Here is a 23,174-nt window from a genome sequence, read left to right as displayed (position 1 = left end):
CTGTTTCTTTCTATTTTGGGGGAATAAACACACACACATACTCAGAGTTAAAGCTAAACTTTATAGCACAAGACCCTGTCTTTCAAAAGGCCTGATTTCCATCTCAACATAGAATTCTTTTCTGGCAAGCCTTTGCCTCTATCCATGCTTTACTGTATAAACATGAATAAAGAAAAAAATGTCTTGAAGTGACCTCTTACCCCCAAAAGAAATGCTCAAACTCTCATCTAGAAGAATAGATCTTTGTCAACACCATTCAGACATCCTGGCTCATTTTGTTTCCTAGTTGTTTTAAAAAGAATGCTGGGAGTCATGACTCCCATCACTACAGGAGCTAGTACTTTACTGCCTTCCCCTTGGAAGAATTAACAAAGTCAAATATAAAGCACAATATTGAATCCAGAACTGGATGGCAGTTTTACTTGATAATTATAGTATTTACTGACTGAAATACCCAGAATTAAATACACACATTTCAAGTAGAACTGCTTAGTAATAGGGATCCAAAGAAATGCCTTGTGTAAAGGCATCTGTTTTTGTAAAACACATTAAATAAGCAGCTTTGATCACTTCCTTGAAATAACCATGTTAACATTAACAGGAACCGGAATACTTAATGCCAGAGTAGCTTTTAGTTAAATTATAAAGTAATGAGATATAGGAAACTAGCACTGAAGGCTGCTCTCCCCCTTCAGCCTCCATTCTAACACTGTTTAATCAAACTCCATACAGTCAGAAACATCTTGAGCAATAAAGATTTTAGTTGCTTCTTCTTTCCACAAAAATCACTCACCATTTAAAGTTTAGGCTGAAAAACACGTGTTCTGATATTCAGCAGTTTAAGGTCAAAACATCAGCATGTATATTTTCCCATTGACAATATAAAGTATGTACAAAAGGGACAAATGCCACCTAATGTTCTGTACTTTAAAAATTATAACAGTGTAACAGCTCCACATTTATTTCCTTTTTTTCTATCAGGTGAGACAACGGCACATTGAATACTGCAAATATAGCACATCAACTATAAATAACACTAAAAAAAAAAATTAATATAATTACCATACAACGTTTCCCAGTATGCTTCATAGGAAGCCTGACTGAGGCAACAAGACACTGCAACCTTTTTTAAATACACAGAAAACAACAATTCTAGCCCATGTCTCCCAAGAGGAGTTGATGAGGGGAGAAGCCTCTCCTGCTCTGGAGGGTGAGGCTCTCAACAAGAAACATGAAGGCATATTTAAATAGAAGGAGGTACCACAAGAGGCTTCCCTTTATTTTTTAAATCCTCTATGAAAATTTTCTAAAACAAATATTAATTTTATTTCAAACAAAATAAACATCTACCTACATGAAGCAATTGTACAGCCACCTGGCACTGCAGCCCCAAATCATAGTGGTGCCACATGTCACGATACAGCAAGTCGCTTTCTGAACTGCATCTCAGAAAACAACTCTCTGTTTAGACAGCAGGAACCAATAGAAGATGGATTCCCTGCTCCCTCGGTTACTGATAACATCTTTGGATGAATGTTTTCCAGGTGTCATTTCAAGTCTTCAACAGAAGCAGAACAAAAACAAAACAAAAGAACCAAACAAACAAAAAACAGAACAAGAAGTCATCTTCACCCAGATAGGCTGCAGGATAGGTAATATTCTTTCTCTTCCTTCAGGCTGCAGCTAGCCCCTCAGGTGAGACAAACAAGGTTCCTGGGCTCTAGGCTGGGCCTGTTGCCATGGCGCTACACCTATAAGGAGATTAGAGCTGGAAAGCAGCTGGGAGAAGCTGCAGCTTGATGGACTCAAGGAGTTGCTCTGCGAATGTGACAAAGGTGAACATTTTAAGACAGGAAGGAAGGAATGGTGAAGTCCCTACCCATTTCCATTAAGACTTTCTCAGAGCCAAAGGCTGTAGAAAAAGCTGAGGCAACTCTGAGAGTGGAGAAGAATCTCTTTTTAAAAACTCTTCTAAGCGACAAATCTGAGAAGCTTTTAGCTTGCTTTGTGTATGATCCCCACGTCCCCGCAGAAGGCATTTGTGACATCCCACCTTGCAAGAGCAGTCTTTCTTTCACGTCTGTTCTGTTTCCTTTGCAGTGCTCACCCTAGTTTAATGTTTCTGGGTATTATTTTATCTTAAATTATCTGGGTTATACTTTTTTTTAAAGTTTTCTTTTTTTTTTAACTGAAGTTTCAACAGTGAACAAACTTAACTTTGATACCCAGGTCTAATATCCAAATGCAGCCATAAACTGATATTACTAACCAAATCATCTGAATTATAACTCAACTTCTCCTAGTTACTAAAAGTTCAATTATTAACACATAGCTCAGAATCTCCTATTGCTCATCATTTATGTATATATGAATTGAACGCTAATATGTTGAACATTGCTAATTAATAAATAAGCAAGCTTTTCTTGTATAGGGAAGAAAGTGCCTCTGAGAAGACGGAAGTAATTCCCAGAGAAACAGGATTACAGTAAACAGGAAGATCAAGCAGCCTGGGAATGGTGGGGGTAGGGGGCAGGGAGGGACATTACCTGTTCATATTTTCTATAAATAGTATCAGTAACCCCAAGTCCCCTCTAAATCATGTTTACCTCCCCCTATACCTTCATATGAATTGATTTTTCTTAGATCTATTAACTAGAGAGCTTTAGCAGCTCTGAGTGGCACAACAGTTTACTCCTCTAAAGAAAAAGAGACCATGGATTTATCGAGAGAATGATACCAGTTTAACATGACTTTCCCCAGTTTGTTCTGACAATGGCCTTCATTAAGGAACCTAGCCTCAAAAATGAACACTGTGAATTCCTTGACTATAGGCAAGGTTCTCTTTCCTGGCCCTCCCACCATCCCAAACACCATGTAAAAATTATTCAGGGTTCCAATATGACTATTTCTTGGTTTGAATTAAGAAACTACTTCTCAGGTACAATTCTACTTCTAATTAAGGAACACTATCATATTCTTTACTTTTCGTTTTAGAGTCAGCAACTACCTTTATTTGTGTATAAACGCCAAGACCTCTAGACAATGTACTAGGTAAGGGTTAACAATCTAATTGCTTTGCTGATGAAGATTACCTGCTGTTTCTGACCTATATAAGAGATAAAACTACAAAGCAGGAGATGCTTTCTATTACTACTCACTACAGTGAACGAGTATTATATTGCTCAAGCCCTCATCACTATTTGAAATCAGTCTTAAAGACAAAAGTGAAGGGTTGGGGGATGGGGAGCCAACACACAAACCATCTAATACATTGATGAAGGAAAAAAAGTCAAAGAACTCTGATTAGTGCTATGTTAAGTAAAACACAGCTGGATTTTCTCAGCTTAACCATCCAATTTTTTAAGAACCACATTTCCCCCACAGCTCCAATGATGCTTGGCTGTGCTAGCTCAATCTGCCACATGTTTACAGATTCAGTTCCAAATCTGGGACACTTTTAATTTAAAATGCTTATTATCCCACAAAATCAAAGACAGCATCCTGGACTCGAGTGCAGGTGAGTTTCTGCTTTGCTTGGCAGTTATGATTCCAGACTGCTTCACAGAATTCTTGAAAAGACGGCAGCTCAGCCAGGAAGCTGGGCGCAGCAATGTACACTGATACTCATCAATGTGCATTCCTAAGGCACTTCACTTTGTTTGAACACTTCCCAGGTAGTAATTAACAAAATTCAGTATCCTAATAACCTATCAATAAATTTACACAGGATCTAATCAGTTTTTAAAAAACTTGCACCTGAGATTTCACTTTGGGTAAAATGTAGTTTTACCTGTTCCTTGGATTGTATTGGTTTTCAACCAGATACTTGTACAAACATCCAACTGATGTTTTCTGTTTGAAGGAGCAGATACCTATGTGTTTCTTTCCTGTACTTTAATTTTAAAAGTTTCTCTTCCTAGATTAAAGATCAGAAATTAGAGCTCACTCACCAGAGTTAAACTTGTGTGTTTAAAAAAAAAAGTCCTCCCTGAGGATCCTGACAGCACTAGCTACACTGGTTTAACTGCTATGGTTAAAGCCAGTCCCTACTGCTTAAATTACTCACTGATTTTTATTAGTTTAAAAATATACCACACAACCACTCACACCAAAAAACTATGGAAACATAACATATACTGCAGTTCTTCCTTCTCCATCCTCTCAGCCTTTAGACAGGATGGTCTACTGACTGCTAACGGCAATGAGGGGTATTCGTCAGCCTGAGTTGTCACTTGAACAAGCTCACAGTAAGAAAACTTATCATCACAGATGAAACTGATACCCACACCTACTTTGATACATATACATGTATACATACAATGAAGGTAGAGGGAGAAAGAAGACTACATTATAAATATTAAAACATGTTCTAGGGGGAAGCTCAACTTGCCTCCAATATGACAGACACTAGGGAACAATCTCTTTATTCATACCTTAATTTTATGGTGATGAGATTAAAAGTCTAGCAACCACATCAGGAAAACGAGAAAGAAAAGTTATTAGTCTTTCCACTCACTCTTTAATAGTTATGTTAATTAACATTTGAATGAACAAAGGATAAAACTGGAAAGAACTGGTGGAGTTCAATTACATTTTTTTAAAAGTGTATATATATATATGTATATATATATAAAACAAAGTTTACTATTTAAACCATTTTTACATGCACAAGAGTGGCATTAACTACATTCACAATGTTGTGCAACCATCACCACTGTTTATAAAACTTCTCCATCACCCCAAAACAGAAACTCTGCACCCATTAAGCAATAACTCCTCATTCCCTTCCCCCTAACCCCTCGTAACCTCTAATCTACTTTCTGTCTCTTATCAATTGGCCTATTCCAGATATTTCATGTAAGTAGAATCATACAGTCTTTGTCCTTCTGTCGGACTTCTTTAACTTAGCATACAATTTTCAAGCTTCATCCATGCTGTAGTATGTATTAGAATTTCATTTCTCTTTATTGTTGTTGTTGTTAGGTGCTGTTAAGTTGGTTCTGACTCAAAGCAATCCTATGAACAACAGAACAAAATAGGGCCTCGTCCTGCGCGATCCTCATGATTGTTATTATGCTTCAGCTCACTGTTGTGGCTACTGTGTCAATCCATCTTGTTGAGGGGTTTCCTCTTTTTTGCCAACCTTCTACTTTACTAAGCATGATGTCCTTCTCCAGGGTCTGGTCCTTCCTGATAACATATCCAAAGTATGTGAGACGAAGTCTCACCATCGTCACTTCTGAGGAGCATTCTGGCTGTACTTCTTCCAAGACATATTTGCTTGTTCTTCTTGCAGTCCACGGTATATTCAATATTCTTCGCCAACACAATAATTCCAAGGCGTCAATTCTTCTTCAGTCTCCCGTATTCATTGCTCAGCTTTTGCATGCAGATGGAGTAGACTGAAAACACCATGGCTTGGGTCAGGCACACCTTAGTCCTCAAAGTGACATCTTTGCCCTTCAACACTCCAACTTTTGCAGCAGACTTGCCCAATGCAATGGGTCCTTTGATCTCCTGACTGCTGCCTCTATGGGCGTTGATTGTGGATCCAAGTAAAATGTAATCCTTAACAACTTCAATCTTTTCCCTGTTTATCATGATGTTGTTTATTGGTCCATTTGTGATGATTTTTGTTTTCTTTTATATTGAAGAGTAATCCGTACTGAAGGCTATAGTCTTTGATCTTCATCAGTTAAGTGCTTCAAGTCCTCTTCACTTTCAGCAAGCAAGGTTGTTTCATTTGCATAACGCAGGTCGTTAATGAGTCTTCCTCCAATCCTGATGCTCCGTTCTTCTTCATACAGCCCAGCGTCTTGGGTTACTTGCTCAGCATACAGATGGAATAAGTATGGTGAAATAATACAACCCCGACGCATACCTTTCCTGACATTAAAACATGCAGTATACCCTTGTTCTGTTTGAACAACTGCCTCTTGGTCTATGTACAGATTACTCATGAGCACAATTAAGTGTTCTGGAATTCCCATTCTTCGCAACGTTATCCATAATCTGTTATGATACACACAGTCAAATGCCTTTGCATAGTCAATAAAACACAGGTAAACATCTTTCTGGTATTCTCTGCTTTCAGCCAAGACCCATCTGATGTCAGCAATAAGATCCCTTGCTCCATGTCCTCCTTCTGAACCTGGCTTGAATTTCTGGCAGCTCCCTCTAGACGTACTGCTGCAACTGCTTTTGAATGATGTTCAACAAAATTTTACTCGCATGTGATATTAATGATATTGTTCGATAATTTCTGCATTCAGTTGGATCATCTTTCTTTGGAATAGGCATAAATACGGATCTCTTCCAGACCGTTGGTCAGGTAGCTGTCTTCTAAATTTCTTGGCATAGACGAGTGAACACTTCCAGCGCTGCATCTGTTTGTTGAAACATCTCATTTGGTATTCCGTCAGTTCCTGGAGCCTTGTTTCTTGCCAGTGTTTACAGTGGAGCTTGGACTTCTTCCTTCAGTACCATCAGTTCTTGATCATATGCTATCTCCTGAAACTTCGGGAGGTAGTATATCTCATTTTATAGCTGAGTAATGTTCCACTGTATGTCTATACCACATTTTGTTTATCCATTCATCTGTTGATGGACACTTCAGTTGTTTCTACTTTTGGATATTGTGAATAATGCTGCAATGGTATACAAGTATCTGTTGGAGTCCCTGCTTTCATGTCTTTTGGGTATATATCTAGGAGTGGACTTGCTGGGTCATACGGTAATTATATGTTTAAATCTTTTTTTTTTTTCCACTAAAGTACAGACTTTATTCAGCTATCACCAGTTTTTCCACTAATATCCCTTTTCTTTCTCAAAATCCAATTCAGAGTCCCACTTTACTTTTTTTTTTTTATTATTATTATGCTTTAAGTTAAAGTTTACAGTTCAAGTTAGTTTCACATACAAAAATTTATACACACATTGCTATGTGACCCTAGTTGCTCTCCCTATAATGTGACAGCACACTCCTCCTTTCCATCCCGGATTTCCCATGTAAACTGAACCAGCTCCTGTCCCTTTTTGCCTTCTCGTCTCGCCTCTGGACAGGAGCTGCCCATTTAGTCTCATGTATCTACTTGAGCTAAGAAGCACTCTCTTAACAAGTATCACTTTCTATCTTACAGTCCAGTCTAATCTATGTCTGAAGAGTTGGCTTCAGCAATAGTTTCAGTTCTGGGCTAACAGAGAGTCCGGGGGGCCACGTCTTCCAGGGTCCCTCCAGCCTCAGACTATTACATCTGGTCTTTTCACTATAATTTGAGTTCTGCACCCCACTTTTCTCCTGCTCCGACAGGGACTCTCTGTTGTATTCCCTGTCAGGGCGGTCATTGGTGGGAGCCGGGCACCATCTAGTTCTTCTGGTCTAAGGCTGATGGAGTCTCTGGTTTATGTGGCCCTGTCTGCCTCTTGGGCTAATATTTCCCTTGTATCTTTGGTGTTCTTCATTCTCCTTTGCTCCAGGTACAGTAGGACCAATTGATGCATCTTAGATGGACACTTGCTAGCTTTAAAGACCCCAAATGTCACTCACCAAAATGAGATGCAGAACATTTCCTTAATAAACGTTGTTATATCAACTGACCTAAATGTCCCCTGAAACCATGGTCTTCAGACCCCTGCCCCTGCTACTCTGTCCCTCGAAGTCTTTGGTTGTATTCTGGAAACTTTTTAGCTTTTGGCTTAGTCCAGTTATGCTGACTTCCCCTGTAGTGTGTGTTGTCCTTCCCTTCACCTAAGATAATTATTATCTACTATCTAGTTAGAGAATACCCCTCTCTCTCCATCCCCACCCTCATAACCATGGTTCAGACCATTTCTTGAGTTCTTTTAATGGTAGTCTCACACAATATTTGTCCTTTTGCGACTAATTTCACTCAGCATAATGCCTCCAGATTCACCCATGTTGTGAGAGATGTTTTGCAGATTCAGTGTTGTTCTTTATTGTTGCATAGTATTCCATTGTGTGAATATACCATAATTTGTTTATCCATTTGTCCATTGATGGGCATCTAGGTTGTTTCCATCTTTTTGCTATCATGAACAGTACTGAATAAACATAAGTGTGCATATATCTATTCATGTGATGGCTCTTATTTCTCTAGGATATATTCCATGGAGTGGGATTGCTGGATCGAATGGAACTTCTATTTCTAGCTTTTTAAGGAAGGGCCAAATCGATTTCCAAAGTGGTTGTACCATTTTATATTCTGACCAGCAGTGTATAAGTGTTCCAGTCTCTCCACAACCTCTCCAGCATTTATTATTTTGTGTTTTTTGGATTAAAGCTAGCCTTGTTGGGGTTAGATGGCATCTCATTGTATCTTTGATTTGCATTCTCTAAATGGCTAATGATCATGAGCATTTCCTTATGTATCTGGTAGCCGTCTGAATGTCTTCTTCGGCGAAGTGTCTGTTCATATCCTTTGCCAATTTTTTAACTGGGTTATTTGTCTTTTTGTTGTTGAGATTCTGCGGTATCTTGTAGATTTTACAGATTAGACGCTGATTGTATTTGTCGTAGCCAAAAATTTTTTTCCAATCTGTAGGTTGTCTTTTTACTCTTTTGGTGAAGTCTTTTGATGAGCGTAAGTGTTTGACTTTTAAGAGCTCCCAGTAATCTAGTTTTTCTTCTGGTGTTTGTGCATTATTACTTATGGTTTGTATTCTGTTTATGCCATGTGTTAGCGCTCCTACCATTGTCCCTACTTTTTCTTCCGTGATCTTTATCATTTTAAATTTTATATTTAGGCCTTTGATCCATTTTGAGTTAGTTTTTGTGCATGGTGTGAGGTATGGGTCTTGTTTCAGTTTTTTGCACATGGATATCCAGTTTTGTCAGCACCATTTGTTAAAGAGACTGTCTTTTCTCCAATTAATGGACTTTGGGCCTTTGTCAAATATCAGCTGCTCACAGGTGGATGAATTCATGCCTGTATTCTCACTTCTCTTCCATTGGTCTGTGTATTTGTTGTTGTACCAGTACCAAGCTGTTTTGACCACCATGGTGGTATAACAGGTTCTAAAATCAGGTAGTGTGAGACCTCCTACTTTGTTCTTCTTCTTGAGTAATCCGTTACTTATCTGGGGGGGTCTCTTCCCTTTCCATATTAAGTCGGTGATTTATTTCTCCATCTCATTAAAAAATGCCATCGAATTTGGATTGGGATTGCATTGTATCTGCAGATCGCTTTGGGTAGAACAGACATTTTCACAATGTTCAGTCTTCCTATCCATGAGCAACGTATGTTTTTCCACTTATGTAGGTCTCTTTTGGTTTCTTGCAGTAGTCTCTTGTAGTTTTCTTTGTATAGGTCTTTTATGTCTCTGGTTAGATTTTTCTGAAGTATTTTATCTTCTTGGGGGCTATTGTAAATGGTATTGATTTGGTGATCTCCTCTTGGAAGTTCTCTTTGTTGGTGTAGAGGAATCCAACTGATTTTTGTATGTTTATCTTGTATCCTGATACTTTGCTGAAATCTTCTATTAGTTCCAGTAGTTTTCTTGTGGATTCTTTGGGGTTTTCTGTATATAAGACCATATCACCTGCAAATAGAGATACTTTGACTTCTTCCCTACCAATTTGGATGGGCTTTATTTCTTTTTCCAGCCTAATTGCTCTGGCTAGGACCTCCAGCACAATGTTGAGTAAGTGTGGTGATAAAGGGCATCCTACTCTGGTTCACGTTCTCAAGGGGAACGCTTTCAGACTCTTTCCTTTTAGGATGATGTTGGCGGTTGGTTTTGTATAAATGCCCTTAATTATGTTAAGGAATTTCCCTTCTACTCCTATCTTGCTGAGAGTTTATCATGAATGTGTGTTCGACTTTGTGAAATGCCTTTTCTGTATCAAGTGATAAGATCATGTGGTTCTTGTCTTTTGTTTTATTTATGTGATGGATTATAGTGATTGTTTTTCTAATGCTGAACCATCCCTGCATACCTGGTATGAATCCCACTTGGTCATAGTGAATTATTTTTTTGATATGTTGTTGAATTCTACTGGCTAGAATTTTGTTGAGGATTTTTGTGTCAATGTTCATGAGGGACACTGGTCTGTAATTTTCTTTTTTTGTGGTGTCTTTACCTAGTTTTGGTATCAGGGTTATGCTGGCTTCACAGAATGAATGTGGGAGTATTCCATCCTTTTTTATGCTCGGAAATACTTCTGGTAGTAGTGGTGTTAACTCTTCTCTGGAAGTTTGTTAGAATTCTCCAGCGAAACTGTCCGGGCCAGGGCTTTTTCTTGTTGGGAGTTTTTAAACTACTTTTTCAATCTCTTCTTTTGTTACAGGTTTATTTAGTTGTTCTACCTCTGTTTGTGTTAGTTTAGGTAGGTAGTATGTTTCTAGAAATTTGTCCATTTCCTCTAGGTTTTCAAATTTGTTAGAGTACAGTTTTTCATAGTATTCTGTTATGATTCTTTTAATTTGATTTGGGTTTGTTGTGATATCGCCCATTTCATTTCTTATACGGGTTATTTGCTTCCTTTCTTGTTTTTCCTTTGTCAATTTGGCCAATGGTTTATCGATTTTGTTGATCTTTTCAAAGAACCAGCTTTTGGTCTTGTTAACTCTTCCAACTGTTTTTCTATTTAATATTTCATTTAATTTTGGTCTAATTTTTATTATTTGCTTTCTTCTGGTGCCTGAGGGCTTCTTTTGCTGCTCTCTTTGTATTTGTTTGAGTTGTTGAATTAATGTTGTGATTTTGGCCCTTTCTTCTTTTTGGATGTGTGCATTTACTTCTATAAACTGACCTCTGAGAGCTGCTTTTGCTGTGTCCCAAAGGTTCTGGTAGGATGTGTTTTCATTCTCTTTTGAGTCTGTGAATTTCTTTATTCCGTCCTTAATTTCTTCTATAACCCAGTAGTTTTTGAGCAAGGCGTTGTTCAGTTTCCATGTGTTTGATTTTTTTTCCTTGCTTTTTCCATTACTGATTTCTACTTATACGGCTTTATGGTCAGAAAAGATGCTTTGTATAATATCTCGATGCATTGGACTCTGTTAAGGCTTGGTTTATGGCCTAATATGAGGTCTATTCTGGAGAAAGTTCCATGTGCATTGGAAAAGAAAGTATACTTGGCTGCTGTTGGGTGGAGTGTTCTGTATATATCTATGAGATCAAGTTGGTTGATTGTGGCATTTACATCTTCCGTGTCTTTACAGAGCTTCTCTCTGGATGTTTTGTCCTTCACCGGAAGTGGTGTGTTGAAGTCTCCTACTATTTCTGTGGCATTGTCTATCTCTCTTTTCAATGCTGTTAGTTTGTTTTATGTATTTTGGAGCTCTGTCATTCAGTGCATAAATATTTATTATGGTTATGTCCTCCTGGTGTACTGACCCTTTAATCATTATATAGTGTCCTTCCTTATCCTTTGTAGTAGATTTTACTTTAAAGTCTATTTTGTCAGAGATTAACATTGCCACTTCTGCCCTTTTTTGATTGTTGTTTGCTTGATACATTTTTTTCCCCCGTCCTTTGAGTTTTAGTCTGTATGTGTCTGTAAGTCTAAGGTGTGTCTCCTGTAGGCAGCATACAGACGGATCATGTTTTTTTAATCCATTCTGCCACTCTCTCTTTATTGGTGTATTTAGTCCATTTACATTCAGCGTAATTATTGATAGGTGTGAGTTTAGTGCTGTCATTTTGGTTTTTTTTTGTGTGTGTGTGTGTGTGTGTTGTTGACAGTTTCTTTATACCATTTAATTTTCTGTGCTGAGTCATTTTTCTTTACGTATTTTCTTGTTATCATTTTCATTGTTGTTGATTTTATATTTGCTGAGTCTTTGTTTTTCCTGTTTTATATTTTGATGTGTAGGATTGTTAGTTTCCTTTGTGATTACCCTAATATTTACCCCTATTTTTCTAAGTTTAAACCAATTTTTTATTTCTTTATATCGCCTTGACTTCCTCTCCAGATGAAAGATCTATGACTACATTTTTAGTCCCTCTTTTTTATTTTAATGTTGTCATCTTTTACATATTGGTGTCTCTGTTTCCCTATCTACAGCATTTTAGCTTTCATTTATTTCTGTGACTTCTCTATCTGGGTTGATATCTGGTTGCTCTGTCCTGTGTTCTAGTCTTGGGTTGTTATCTGATGTTACTGATTTTCTAACCAGAGGGCTCCCTTTAGTATTTCTTGTAATTTTGGTTTGGTTTTTGCAAATTCCCTAAACTTCTGTTTATCTGGAAATACCCTAAGTTCACCATCATATGTGAGAGACAGTTTTGCTGGATATATAATTCTTGGCTAGCAATTTATTTCCTTTAAGGCTTTATAGATGTCATCCCATTGACTTCTTGCCTGCATGGCTTCTGCTGAGTAGTCAGAGTTTAGTCTTATTGACTCTCCTTTGTAGATGACTTTCTGTTTATCCCTAACCGCTCTTAAAATTGTCTATCTTTGGTTTTGGAAAGTTTGATTGTAGTATGTCTTGGTGACTTTCTGTTGGGAGCTACCTTGTGTGGGGTTCGATGAGCATCTTCGACAGGTATTTTCTCATCCTTCAGAGTATCAGGGAAGTTTTCTGCCAACAAATCTTCAACAATTCTCCCTGTATTTTCTGTTATCCCCCCTGTTCTGGTACTCTAATCACTCATAGGTTATTCCTCTTGATAGAGTCCCGCATAATTCCTAGGGTTTCTTCATTTTTTAAATTTTTTATCTGATTTTTCCTCAAATAAGTTGGTGTCAAATGATTTATCTTCAATCTCACTAATTCTGACTTCCATTGCCTCAATTCTGCTCCTATGACTTTCTGTTGAGTTGTCTAATTCTGAAATTCTATTGTTAATCTTCTGGATTTCTGTTTGCTGTCTCTCTATGGATTCTTGCAGCCTGTTAAATTTGTCATTGTGCTCTTCTCTAATCTTCTTAAATTCCTCTATTGCTTTGTCTGTATGCTACGTTATGCCTGATCTCCTTCCTGATCTCTAGAAGAGTTCTGTATATTAATCTTTTGTATTCTACCTCTAGTAATTCCAAGAAGTTCTCTTCCTCCAGAAGATTTCTTGATTCTTTGTTTTGGAAGCTTTCTGAAGTCATCATGGTCTGCCTCTTTGTGTGATTTGGTATTAACTGCTGTCTCTGAGCCATCAATAAGTTATTACATTTATTTTGTTTGCTTACTGTGTCCTAGCTTCTTGTTTTGTTTCAATATGCCCAAATAGGCTGCTCATGTGAGCTAGTTTGATTACTGGCACCTTTGAAGCTCTAACGTCCTGTCACCCGGTGGTTAGATCTGTTACTAGGTATGTGAGCCCAGGAGTCCATTTACTTTTTTTATATGGATTCAGCTCAGGTGTCCAGGTAGTCAGTCACCAAGTGTGTGGTGCAGGCTCTCACCTACAGTCCTAAACAGGCAGGGGTGACTGGTGTAGGCACAGGTATCTGGCTGCAGTAGGGGTCATGAGCTGAGCAAGGCAGGGGGCTGACAGCTGCCCAAGTGTCTGGGAGGAAAGCATGTCCCTCCTCCCTAGAGTGCATAGGTGGATGCGTTTTGTAGCCAGACTATGGGCACCCAATGCTGTTGGCTGTAAGAACTGGGAGTCACCACTTATTCTTGGACCCCTGTCACAGGTGGCTAAGTGGCATGGGTGGAGCCATCAGTCCTCAGGTCCCCAGTGTGGGTAGGTGAGGGGCCTGCTTAATGGGCAGAGCGGTGTCAAATGTCACAAACCTGCCACTCCACCATACAGTTGATACAGTTGAAGTTAGGCTTCAGGTATATACCCTGTTGTATTGTGCTAATGAGGGCCTATACTGTTGAAATGGGCCCACACAGGTCTGTGCAGGGGTGAAAGGCATTTAAAGTCTGTGGACCCCTTATGCCTGTGCCTAGGCAAAGGAGCTGTGCCTGCCCTGAGTTCCTGGCTTAGGGGAGCTGGCAGATTATTTTTTCCCGTTTGTTAATTTTTTCCCTCTCCATGGCCGGGAGAATGGCTCAGGGCACATGATGGGTCCTACTTCTGGCTCAGGGGATGCAGCAATCACTGAAGCCGCCCAAGTCTGGTGCAGAGTGGGGAGGAGGCAGGTAAATGGGAAAGAGGTTCTTCCCAAACAGGGTGTTTTTTGATCTGTGTGGTGGGTTAGATACATGTACTTATCTTTTGCCAATTGAGCAATGCTTTTCACTGGTTTTGAAGGCTTGAGTAGACTCTCCTCCGCTTGGTCTCTCCTGATGTAGAAAACGTGTCCTGAATGCCACTGCTTGCCTCACCACACGCGGCAGCTGATCCGGCCTGCAGGGTGCTGGTTCCCTCCGCGTCAGGTCTGGCAACTTCTTGCTGCTTCCGAACAGTCTCTCCCTCCCCCTGCCACTCAGTCCAATTCCTCAACTTTGCTTTTGATGTTCAGGGCTCCTAGATTGTCATATATAATTGACTTACTTGTTTTTTTGGGTCTTTGTTGTAAGAGGGAACACAGGAAGCATCTGACTACTCCGCCATCTTGGCCCCACCTCACTACGTTTAAATTTTTGAGGAATTGCCAAACTTTTCCACAGCGGCTGCAGCATTTTACATTCCTACCAGCAGTGCAAAAACAAACAAACAAACAAACTCTTTGCCATCAAGTCAATCGTGACTCATGGCAACCCCATGTTTTACACAGTAGAAATTCTCCATAGGGCTTTCCTTACCGAAGCAGATCACCATGCTTTCTTCTTTGGCAAGAGGGCTCCAATTCTCTACATCTTCACCAGTAGTTATTTTCCTGGTTTTTCTTTTATTTATTTTTTTTAAATAAAGCCATCCTAGTGGGTGTGAAGGGGTGATGTCAGGAAATAGCTACAGGGAGATGTGGGGTTGAAGGAGGCTATAGTTTTTTTTAAATTAATCACTTTTTTTCCTTATACAGTAAAGTAACATATGTTATTGGTAAAACATTCTAAGAGTGCAAAGAGATATAAAGTGAAGAATAAAAACAAGGGTACTGCTCTCAACTCTCTAATGAAAACACTGTTAACAATTTTTGTGAAACCTCCTAGAAACTTTTTACACACAGACAACCAAATATGATTCCTTCTGAGGCTTTGGCAGGGGAATCGATTCCATGAGTCCCTCTTAGCTTTTCATAGCTGCAGGTGTTCCTAGGGTTGCAGCTGTAGCACACAGCACCCTTCTTCTGTTTCTCTGTGTCTGTTCTTCTCTTTTATAAGGACACCACTCAGATTTGATTAGTGCCTACTCTACTCTGGTACAACATCATATTAACTAATAACATCTTCAAAGACTCTATTTCCTAACAAAGTCACATTCACAGGTACTGGGTTAGGACTTCAGTATATCTTTTTGGAGGATACCATTTAATCCAAAACAGGTATAGACATTTAAAATTTTGATATTGCCATAGTACCCTCCAAAACAGATGGAGTAAATTTAAATGTCTATCAATCAGCATGCTATCACCAACAAAGGATATGGCTGAACTTTAAAAACCTTTGCCAATATAACTGGTAAAAAATGGTATTTCATTATTGCTTTAGTTTATATTCTTCAATTATGATGTTGAGGACATTTTTATGTTCATTGGCAGCCTGTGTTCCCTTGTCTGTGAATTATGGACTACTGTTTCATGATTTTAAAGTATTTTTCTAATTGTTGAGTTTAACTGATATGTAAAGGCTGTGTATTAATTAGTCCTTTCTCTGCCGTATATTTAATTATTTCCTCCCAGTTTATGCTTAGAAAAGGTTTCTCCATTCCAAGATCATAAGAATCCAGCTATGTATTTTTAGTGCTTTTTTAAGTTTTATTTTATTTTATATTTTTTTCCAATCCATTTGTTTTGGGGATAAGGAGAGATGAAAAGAGTAGGGAGTCAGCTTTATATTTTTCCAAATTGTGGAACTATGACTGTAAATTGACTCATTATATATTAAGGTACAGTACTCTACCCTTATCAAGAGTTATTTGTGTGAGTAAGTGTGTCTGTGTGTGTGATTTTTACTTTTGTCCTTTCTTTCTTTCTTGATTATCTTCTCAGCAAGATAGGATTCTTACCAATACATGCAACAAGGAGTATAGCAGAAAAAGCCATCAACTTGGAGCCAAAAACCCTACACATTCATGTCAACTAAAACCTTTCACTAGCTATGTGACACGGAACAAATCATTTATTCTTTCGGAACCTTAGTGTTCTCATTTGGAAAATGTAGATAGTGATCTCTCTTCCTATATCTCACAGAGTGACTGTGAGAAACAAATACAATAATCTATGATTCACATCCATTTCATAAACTCCAGTATTATATAAATGTGGGGGACTATTATTTCAGACATAGAGCTTTTTCAAGGTGATATGACATACATTAGTTCCTTTTATGTAAATTATTCCATCTGGTTGAGAACAGGACAGCTATTCTTGAATATATTCTCCACTGGAAAAATATAAAGACAGAAGGAATAAATGTATGGAAATTTTTTTTTCTATTAAGATAAAGAATTCTAATGAATTAGAAGTACTATCATGATACAATTAGAAACTTCCATTGAATTTCAGTTCACAAAATTAAGGAATTTTTAACTGGCCCATGGCAGTAAACACTGGTAAGGGAAACCCTATAATCTATAGCTAGACTGTATTGATTAATTAATGGCATGGAAACCAGTAATTTCTGAGAAGTTGTCATTATATCTAAGTATACCAGGTTGAAAAAGAGTCTCTTCTTTATTACTAGCAGTTAATTTTGACTCTTCCCTTTTGTTTGAGGCCAACAAACATTAATTGAATTTCTTAATGGGTCAGGCATTGTGCTGGGGGACGAAGATACACATATTGCTTGCGCCCTTGAGAAGCTTCCATTTTGCTGCAGTTGACAGAAAAATGAAAAGATAAATTCAACAGAAAGTTAGTTCAATAATAAGGTATGTACAGCTGGTGTGGGTAGATGGGTGGCTAGGTACTTAGTTAGGATGATGTGTGGGAAGAACAAAGAATAAAGTCAGGAAGCATATGATTTCTGACCTGAGTACTATTGCAGGAGTATGAATTAAAAGTAGCCTGACAAAGGACAGGGTATAGAAATAGGGAATGGCATTTGGGATAGAGGAGACAGCAAGTTCAAAACCAGAGAAATATTAAACTGTGTGGTAAGTACTATCAATGATAGCCTTTTGATAGGAATAGTGGGAGATAATGCTGAGAGGTAGGGTAGGAGTGGGCCATGTTGCACTTTATATGTTATGCTAAAGACTGTAGACTTAATAAAAAAGTATTTATCATATATAAATATATATTCATTCTCTATATTTTTAATAATGTTTTATTGTGTTTTCGGTGAAAGTTTACACAGCAAATTAGGCTACCATTTGACAATTTCTACACAGATTGTTCAATGACATTAGTTACATTTTTTACAATGTGTCAATATTCTCTTTAACTGCATTCTGGTTTTTCTGTTTCAAGTACTCTATAGTTTCGCTGCCCCCTTAACTTCTCATCTTTGCTTTAGAGTAATTGTTGACCTTTTGGTCTCATACAGATTTTTTTTTTAGTGAAGCACTGTACTCACGGGTAATATCCTTTATTTGGTGTGCCAATCTGTTATTTCATTAAAAGGTGATCTCAGGGGATAGTTTAGGTTTAAGGTTTAAAGAGTATCTCAGGGTGACAGTTTTAGAGAGTCCTCTAGTCTCAACTGGTCCAGTAAGTCTGGACTTTTTAAGAATTTGAGTTCTGTTCTGCATTTTTCACCTGCTCTATCAGGGTGCATCTATTGTGGCCCTGATCAGAACCGTCAGTAGTGGTAGCCAGGCACCATCTAGTTCTTCTGGTCTCAGGGTAGATGAGGCCCTGGCTTGGGTAGGCTATTAGTCCTGTAGACTAGTTTCTTATTCTATATAGGTTTAAGAAGCCCTGGTGGCTCAGTGGTTAAGCACTCAGCTGCTAACCGAAAGGTAGGCAGTTTGAACCTACCAGCTCTTCCGTGTGAGAAGGATGTGGCAGTCTGCTTCCATAAAGATTACAACCTTGGAAATCCTACAGGGCAGTTCAACCCTGGCCTATAGGGTTGCTATGAGTCAGAAATGACTCAACGGCAATGGGGGGGGGCTATATATGTTTACATATAAAGTATACATATAGACATATATGCAATAAGATGTTAAAATTGAAGTTTCAATAGAGACAGTAAGATAAAACAGATGCTGTACACCAAAGTGAAGTAGGAGACAAACTGTAGAAGTACAAGACAAACATTTTACAAAGAAAATATTTTGGAACCAGATCCACTATCTTGAACTCCTCAGTTAGATCAAGAATATAAAAAGGGTCAGAATATGTGAGAAGGAAAAGGATTTTTAGAGAATGCTGTGAGGTTCATCCCCGTGCTCCCCATAAGGGATATGATATGGGTAGTGAATGCATAGAGGGTGGAGTCTGATTCCCAACTGGGAAATCTAGATGATGAGAAATGATCCACTAACTGCTTGGTGGCAGAGCTAGATGTTGCTGCTTTTGTATCAGCCCGCACTCCTAGAGGTTGTCAGGGCAAAGTATGTGTGGAAGTTTCTGGTTTACCAGAGGACTGAAGGGGTACAGAGACCACAGCAGCAAGAATTACTTCTAGGAACTGTGAAAGGAGTTGCAAGTGAACACCTAGAATAGAGATGCACCTGCCAAAGTCAATGAAACCATAATTGAGAGCTCCTCAGGAACTCTGAAGAATTCCCCAAAGCACCTCAGGAGAGAATGCTGTTGTTAGGTATCATTAAGTTGATTCCGACTCTTAGCAACCCCATTTACAACAGAATAAAATGCTACCCAGACCTGCACCATCCTCACAATCCCTGCTATGTTTGAGCCCACTGTTGCAGCCACTGTATCAATCCATCTCTTGAAGGTCTTCCTTTTTTTTGCTAACACTCTACTTTACCAAGCATGATATCCTTCTCATAACATGTCCCAAGTCTCGCCATCCTTGCTTCTTAGGAGCATTCTGGCTGTACTTCTTCTAAGGCATATTTGTTCATTCTTCTGGTAGTCCATGGTATATTCAATATTCTTTGCCAACACCATACTTCAAATGCATCAATTCTTCTTTGTCTTCCTTATTCATTGTCCAGCTTTTGCATGCATATGAGGTGACTGAAAATACCATGGCTTGGGTCAGGTGCACTTTAGTCCTCAAAGTGACGTCTTTGCTTTGGAACACTTTAAAGAGGTCTTTTATAGCAAATTTGCCCAATGCAATACATCGTTGATTTCTTGACCGCTGCTTCCATGGGCACTGACTGTGGATTCAAGTAAAATGAAATCCTTGACAACTTCAATAGTCCACTTTAAACATCTGACAGTCTCCAAGAGTATAAAGGAAGGTTAAAATAGTACCACAACTTTCTTATCCCTTCTCTCCACTTTTTTTCTCCCTTTACCTACAACCTGGAGGGCACCTAAAACCATGGTTACCAAGCTGGAGAGGAAGAGTAGGTGAAGAGAGAAGTGGCTTACCATATCTCCTTCCCCAAAGGCAGACTGCCTGCCTGTAACTGGATTGGTTGGAGCAAGTTTAGAATTTTGATTAATCACTCTAAATGAATCACAGACCTAAATATAAAAGCTAAAATCATAAAACTTCTAGAAGAAAACTGGAGAAAATCTTTGAGACCTTGGAGTAGGCAAAAATCTCTTAGATATGACACAAAAAAGCCCCGGAAATGTTGCTGGTGGGAATATAAAATGGTACAGCCACTCTGGAAAATAGTTTAGCAGTTTCTTATAAACCAAAACATGCATTTACACTCTAGCAATTGCACTCTTGGGCATTTACCCCGGAAAAGTGAAAATTTATGTTCCTACAAAAACCTACACACAATTGTTCATAGCATCTTTATTTGTAATAGCCCAAAACAAGAAACAATCAAATGTCCTTCAATGGCTGAATGGTTAAACAAACTCTTGTATAGCCATACAACAGAATACTGTTCAGCAATAAAAAGGAACAAACTATTGATATAGGCAACAACTCGGATGGATCTCAAGGGCGTTTGTTTAGGGGAAAAAGGCAATCTCAAAGGGTTACATATGGTATACATTTAGATAATATTCTTGAAATGATAAAACTATAGAGACATAGAACATATTAATGGTTGCCAAGGGACAGTGATGGGGTGATGGGTATGACTATAAATGGGCAGCATGAAGGAGTTCCTTTCTTGTAATGGAAAAGTTATGTATCTTGATTGTGGTGGTAGTTCCATGAATCTATACATTGCATTAAATTGCATAAACTACACACATGCACGCGCACACACACACACAAATGAGTGCATGTAAAAACTGGTGACAACTGAATAAGATGAGTAGTCTAGTAAACAGTATTGTGCCAATCAATTTCAATTTCCTGGTTTTTAGATTATACCACAGTTATATAAGATACCACTAGTGGGAAAGGCTGGGGGAAGGGTTTGCAGGACTCTATGTTTTATTTTTTGCAGTTTACTGTGAGTACATGATTTCAAACTAAAAAGTTAAAAAAATTAGTTTTAATAAGGAGAAACTTAAGAGGCTGAATATATTGTATCAAGATTGCCCCTACCAGTCAATACCACACTTACTTTTACATATCTCTTGACAAAGAACAAGCAGAGTTCTTTAAAATCATACTTTGTAAGTCAGCTTCAGAATAAAGGACGTTACTGTGAAGGTTTTTTTTGAGGGAGACTTGGAGGGGGTGAGAAAAGTCTATTCCACATGTTTATTTTTACCTACAGTTACCTATGGGGTCACTGTAAGTTGGAATCAACTTGATGGCAACAGGTTTGGTTTTGGTTTTTCTTACCTACGTTTACCTCAAGTCTTTGGTAAATTTAAGGAGCACTTCCGGAGCAAAGTTGGCAGCCTGGTAGGCATTTGGAATCCTGGAATGCCTGACAACGTCGTATGGCCATTGCTTTCTGGCATTTTCTAATTTTAAGTGCATTTGAACGAAAGGCAGAAATATCAAAGGGTCTACTCCTTAAGCTCGATACCCTCCCACCACATGACATGAATTTAATGTGAAAATGCTGACAATATTGATTCTTGAAAATCACTTTACTGGCTTTTATCTGATTAGATGGCTTTAGAACAATGATGACTTTGTGACATCCTATCGATTTTGTCTCTAAAATGTTCCTCCTGTCTTGTCTCCACCTCTCTACTCCTACTGTTATTACCTTCCTTAAAGCCTTCATCATCTCTTACAATAGCTTTCTGCTAGCTGGTCCTCCAAACTTGCAATCGTGTTTCTACAAACCAAATCATCTGAAATTCCATTGCTGGATTAATCTATCCAAAGCACAATTCTGATTAGGTAATTTCCCAGCTCAAAAATGTTTAAATGTTCCCCCATTGCTTACAGGATAAAATTCAAACTCCTTAGTCTGACATTTAAGGATTGCTGTGGGATATGGAATGTTGCGCTAAAAATAACTTCCACTCAGAATTTTGAAGGCACTGTTCCACTGACTTCTGGTTTCCAATAGAACTATTGAGTATTCCAGTGTCATTTCTTTCCCTCACTCCTTTTTAGGTAACCAATTTTTTCTTATAATTGCCAATTTATTCATTTACGGCAAGTATGTAACTGCCATCAGGTCCGGTCCACACATTCTCCCCCACTAGGGCCACTTTATGAGGGAAGCCACATCATAGTCTGGTTTTGCTGGTGAGCCCAGGAATTGAATGAATCTTAAGAAGGGCTACTGCCAGCCTGTGGCATCCACATCTACCCATATAGTAGTGTGTACAGTCAGGGCTGGAGACTGGACAAACACCAGCTCCCTGGCTACTCTCTTGCCAGTACTGTCTTCTCCATGCTCTGTGTAACCTGTTTTTTCTTTCTGGAAGCTTTTCAGAAAATTTTTTAAATCATTAAAGTTAAAGTGGTATTTCACAATGATATGCTGGAAATTTGGAGGCCTTTCCAATCTGGAAATGTTTTTTCTTTTTCCAGTCTGGAAAATGTTTTTTTCTTAAAAGGACACTAGTCATATTAGATTAGGCCCACCCTACTCCGGTATGACCTCATGTTAACTAATTATATATTCAAAGACCCTATTTCCAAATAAGGTCACAGTCACAGGTACAAGGGGTTAAGACATGAACATATCCTTTTGGGGGCCAAAATTCAACCCATAACAAGACATACTTCACATACCATAAAATCTGCCTATTTAAAGTGTATGATTCAATGTGGTTTGTTTTTGTTTTTTTAGCATATTCACACAGTTGTACAATCATCACCACAATCTAAGTTTAAAACATTTTCATTAGCCCAAAAAGGAACCCTGTATTCATTAGCAGTCACTCCTCATTCCTCGTCTACCCTCTGTGCTCCACAACCCCGGCCTCGGCAACCACTAAGATGGCAACATCTTGTTCTGTTATGCATGAGGTTAACCATGAGCCAGAGCCGACTTGATGGCAACTAACAACAATAGACTAACCTATTCTGGACAATTCATATAAAAGGAATCATACAATATGATTCTTTTGTGATTAGTATCTTTCATTTAGCATGATGTTTTCAAGGTTCATCCATGTTGTAGCATGTATCAGTACTTCATTCCTTTTTATTGCCAAATAATATTCCATATCATGTGGTTATACCACATTTTATTTATCCATCAGTTGGTGGACATTTGAGTTGCTTCCACTTTTGGGCTAATATGAGTAATGTTGCTATGAATATTCACGTCAAAATTTTTGTGTAGACATGTTTTCATTTCTCTTGGATATATCTACAGTGGGATTACCAGCTGGATTTTAAAATGGGCATGTAAATGTCAGTGTCTATGGGGCAGTTCTACTCCATCCTACAGGGTTGCTATGAGTCGGAATTGACTCGACGGCAACAGGTTTGGTTTTTTTGGGGGGTAGGTTTTTTTATCTGGGGTGGTTCTGTTTCTCCAATCTGCTATGTGACAAGTGCAACTCTGGCTGCTGGTCTTCTAGAGTTGGGTTTGAGAGGGAAAAGGAAGCTAGAGGAGGGCTTGTACTTCTGAATATTTCCAGAGTCCTGTCCTATAGGAGGTAAATCGCCTCCTTCTTTGGCAGAAACCGCTAGCTGTTTTCCCAATGTTCATCCTTTCCCTCCTCCTTAGTGACAGACTGAACCAGGGATATCATGGCTGGAGCTCCAGTAGCCATCTTGTGTCCATAAAGAAATTCTTTA

The 23,174-nt window shown here is 38.5% G+C and overlaps 1 protein-coding gene across 2 annotated transcripts in view; it reads right to left on the bottom strand.

Moving 5' to 3' along the window:
- RASAL2 (RAS protein activator like 2) overlaps positions 1-23,174 on the bottom strand; it is a 404,516-nt gene that overhangs the window by 39,434 nt on the left and 341,908 nt on the right. The window lies entirely within an intron of this gene.

This window comes from Trichechus manatus, unplaced genomic scaffold (assembly GCF_000243295.1).
Source record: "Trichechus manatus latirostris isolate Lorelei unplaced genomic scaffold, TriManLat1.0 scaffold00021, whole genome shotgun sequence".
Classification (NCBI taxonomy): Eukaryota; Metazoa; Chordata; class Mammalia; order Sirenia; family Trichechidae; genus Trichechus; species Trichechus manatus.
Note: the sequence above shows the minus strand (reverse complement) of the source record. Positions and strands in the feature narration are given on the sequence as shown.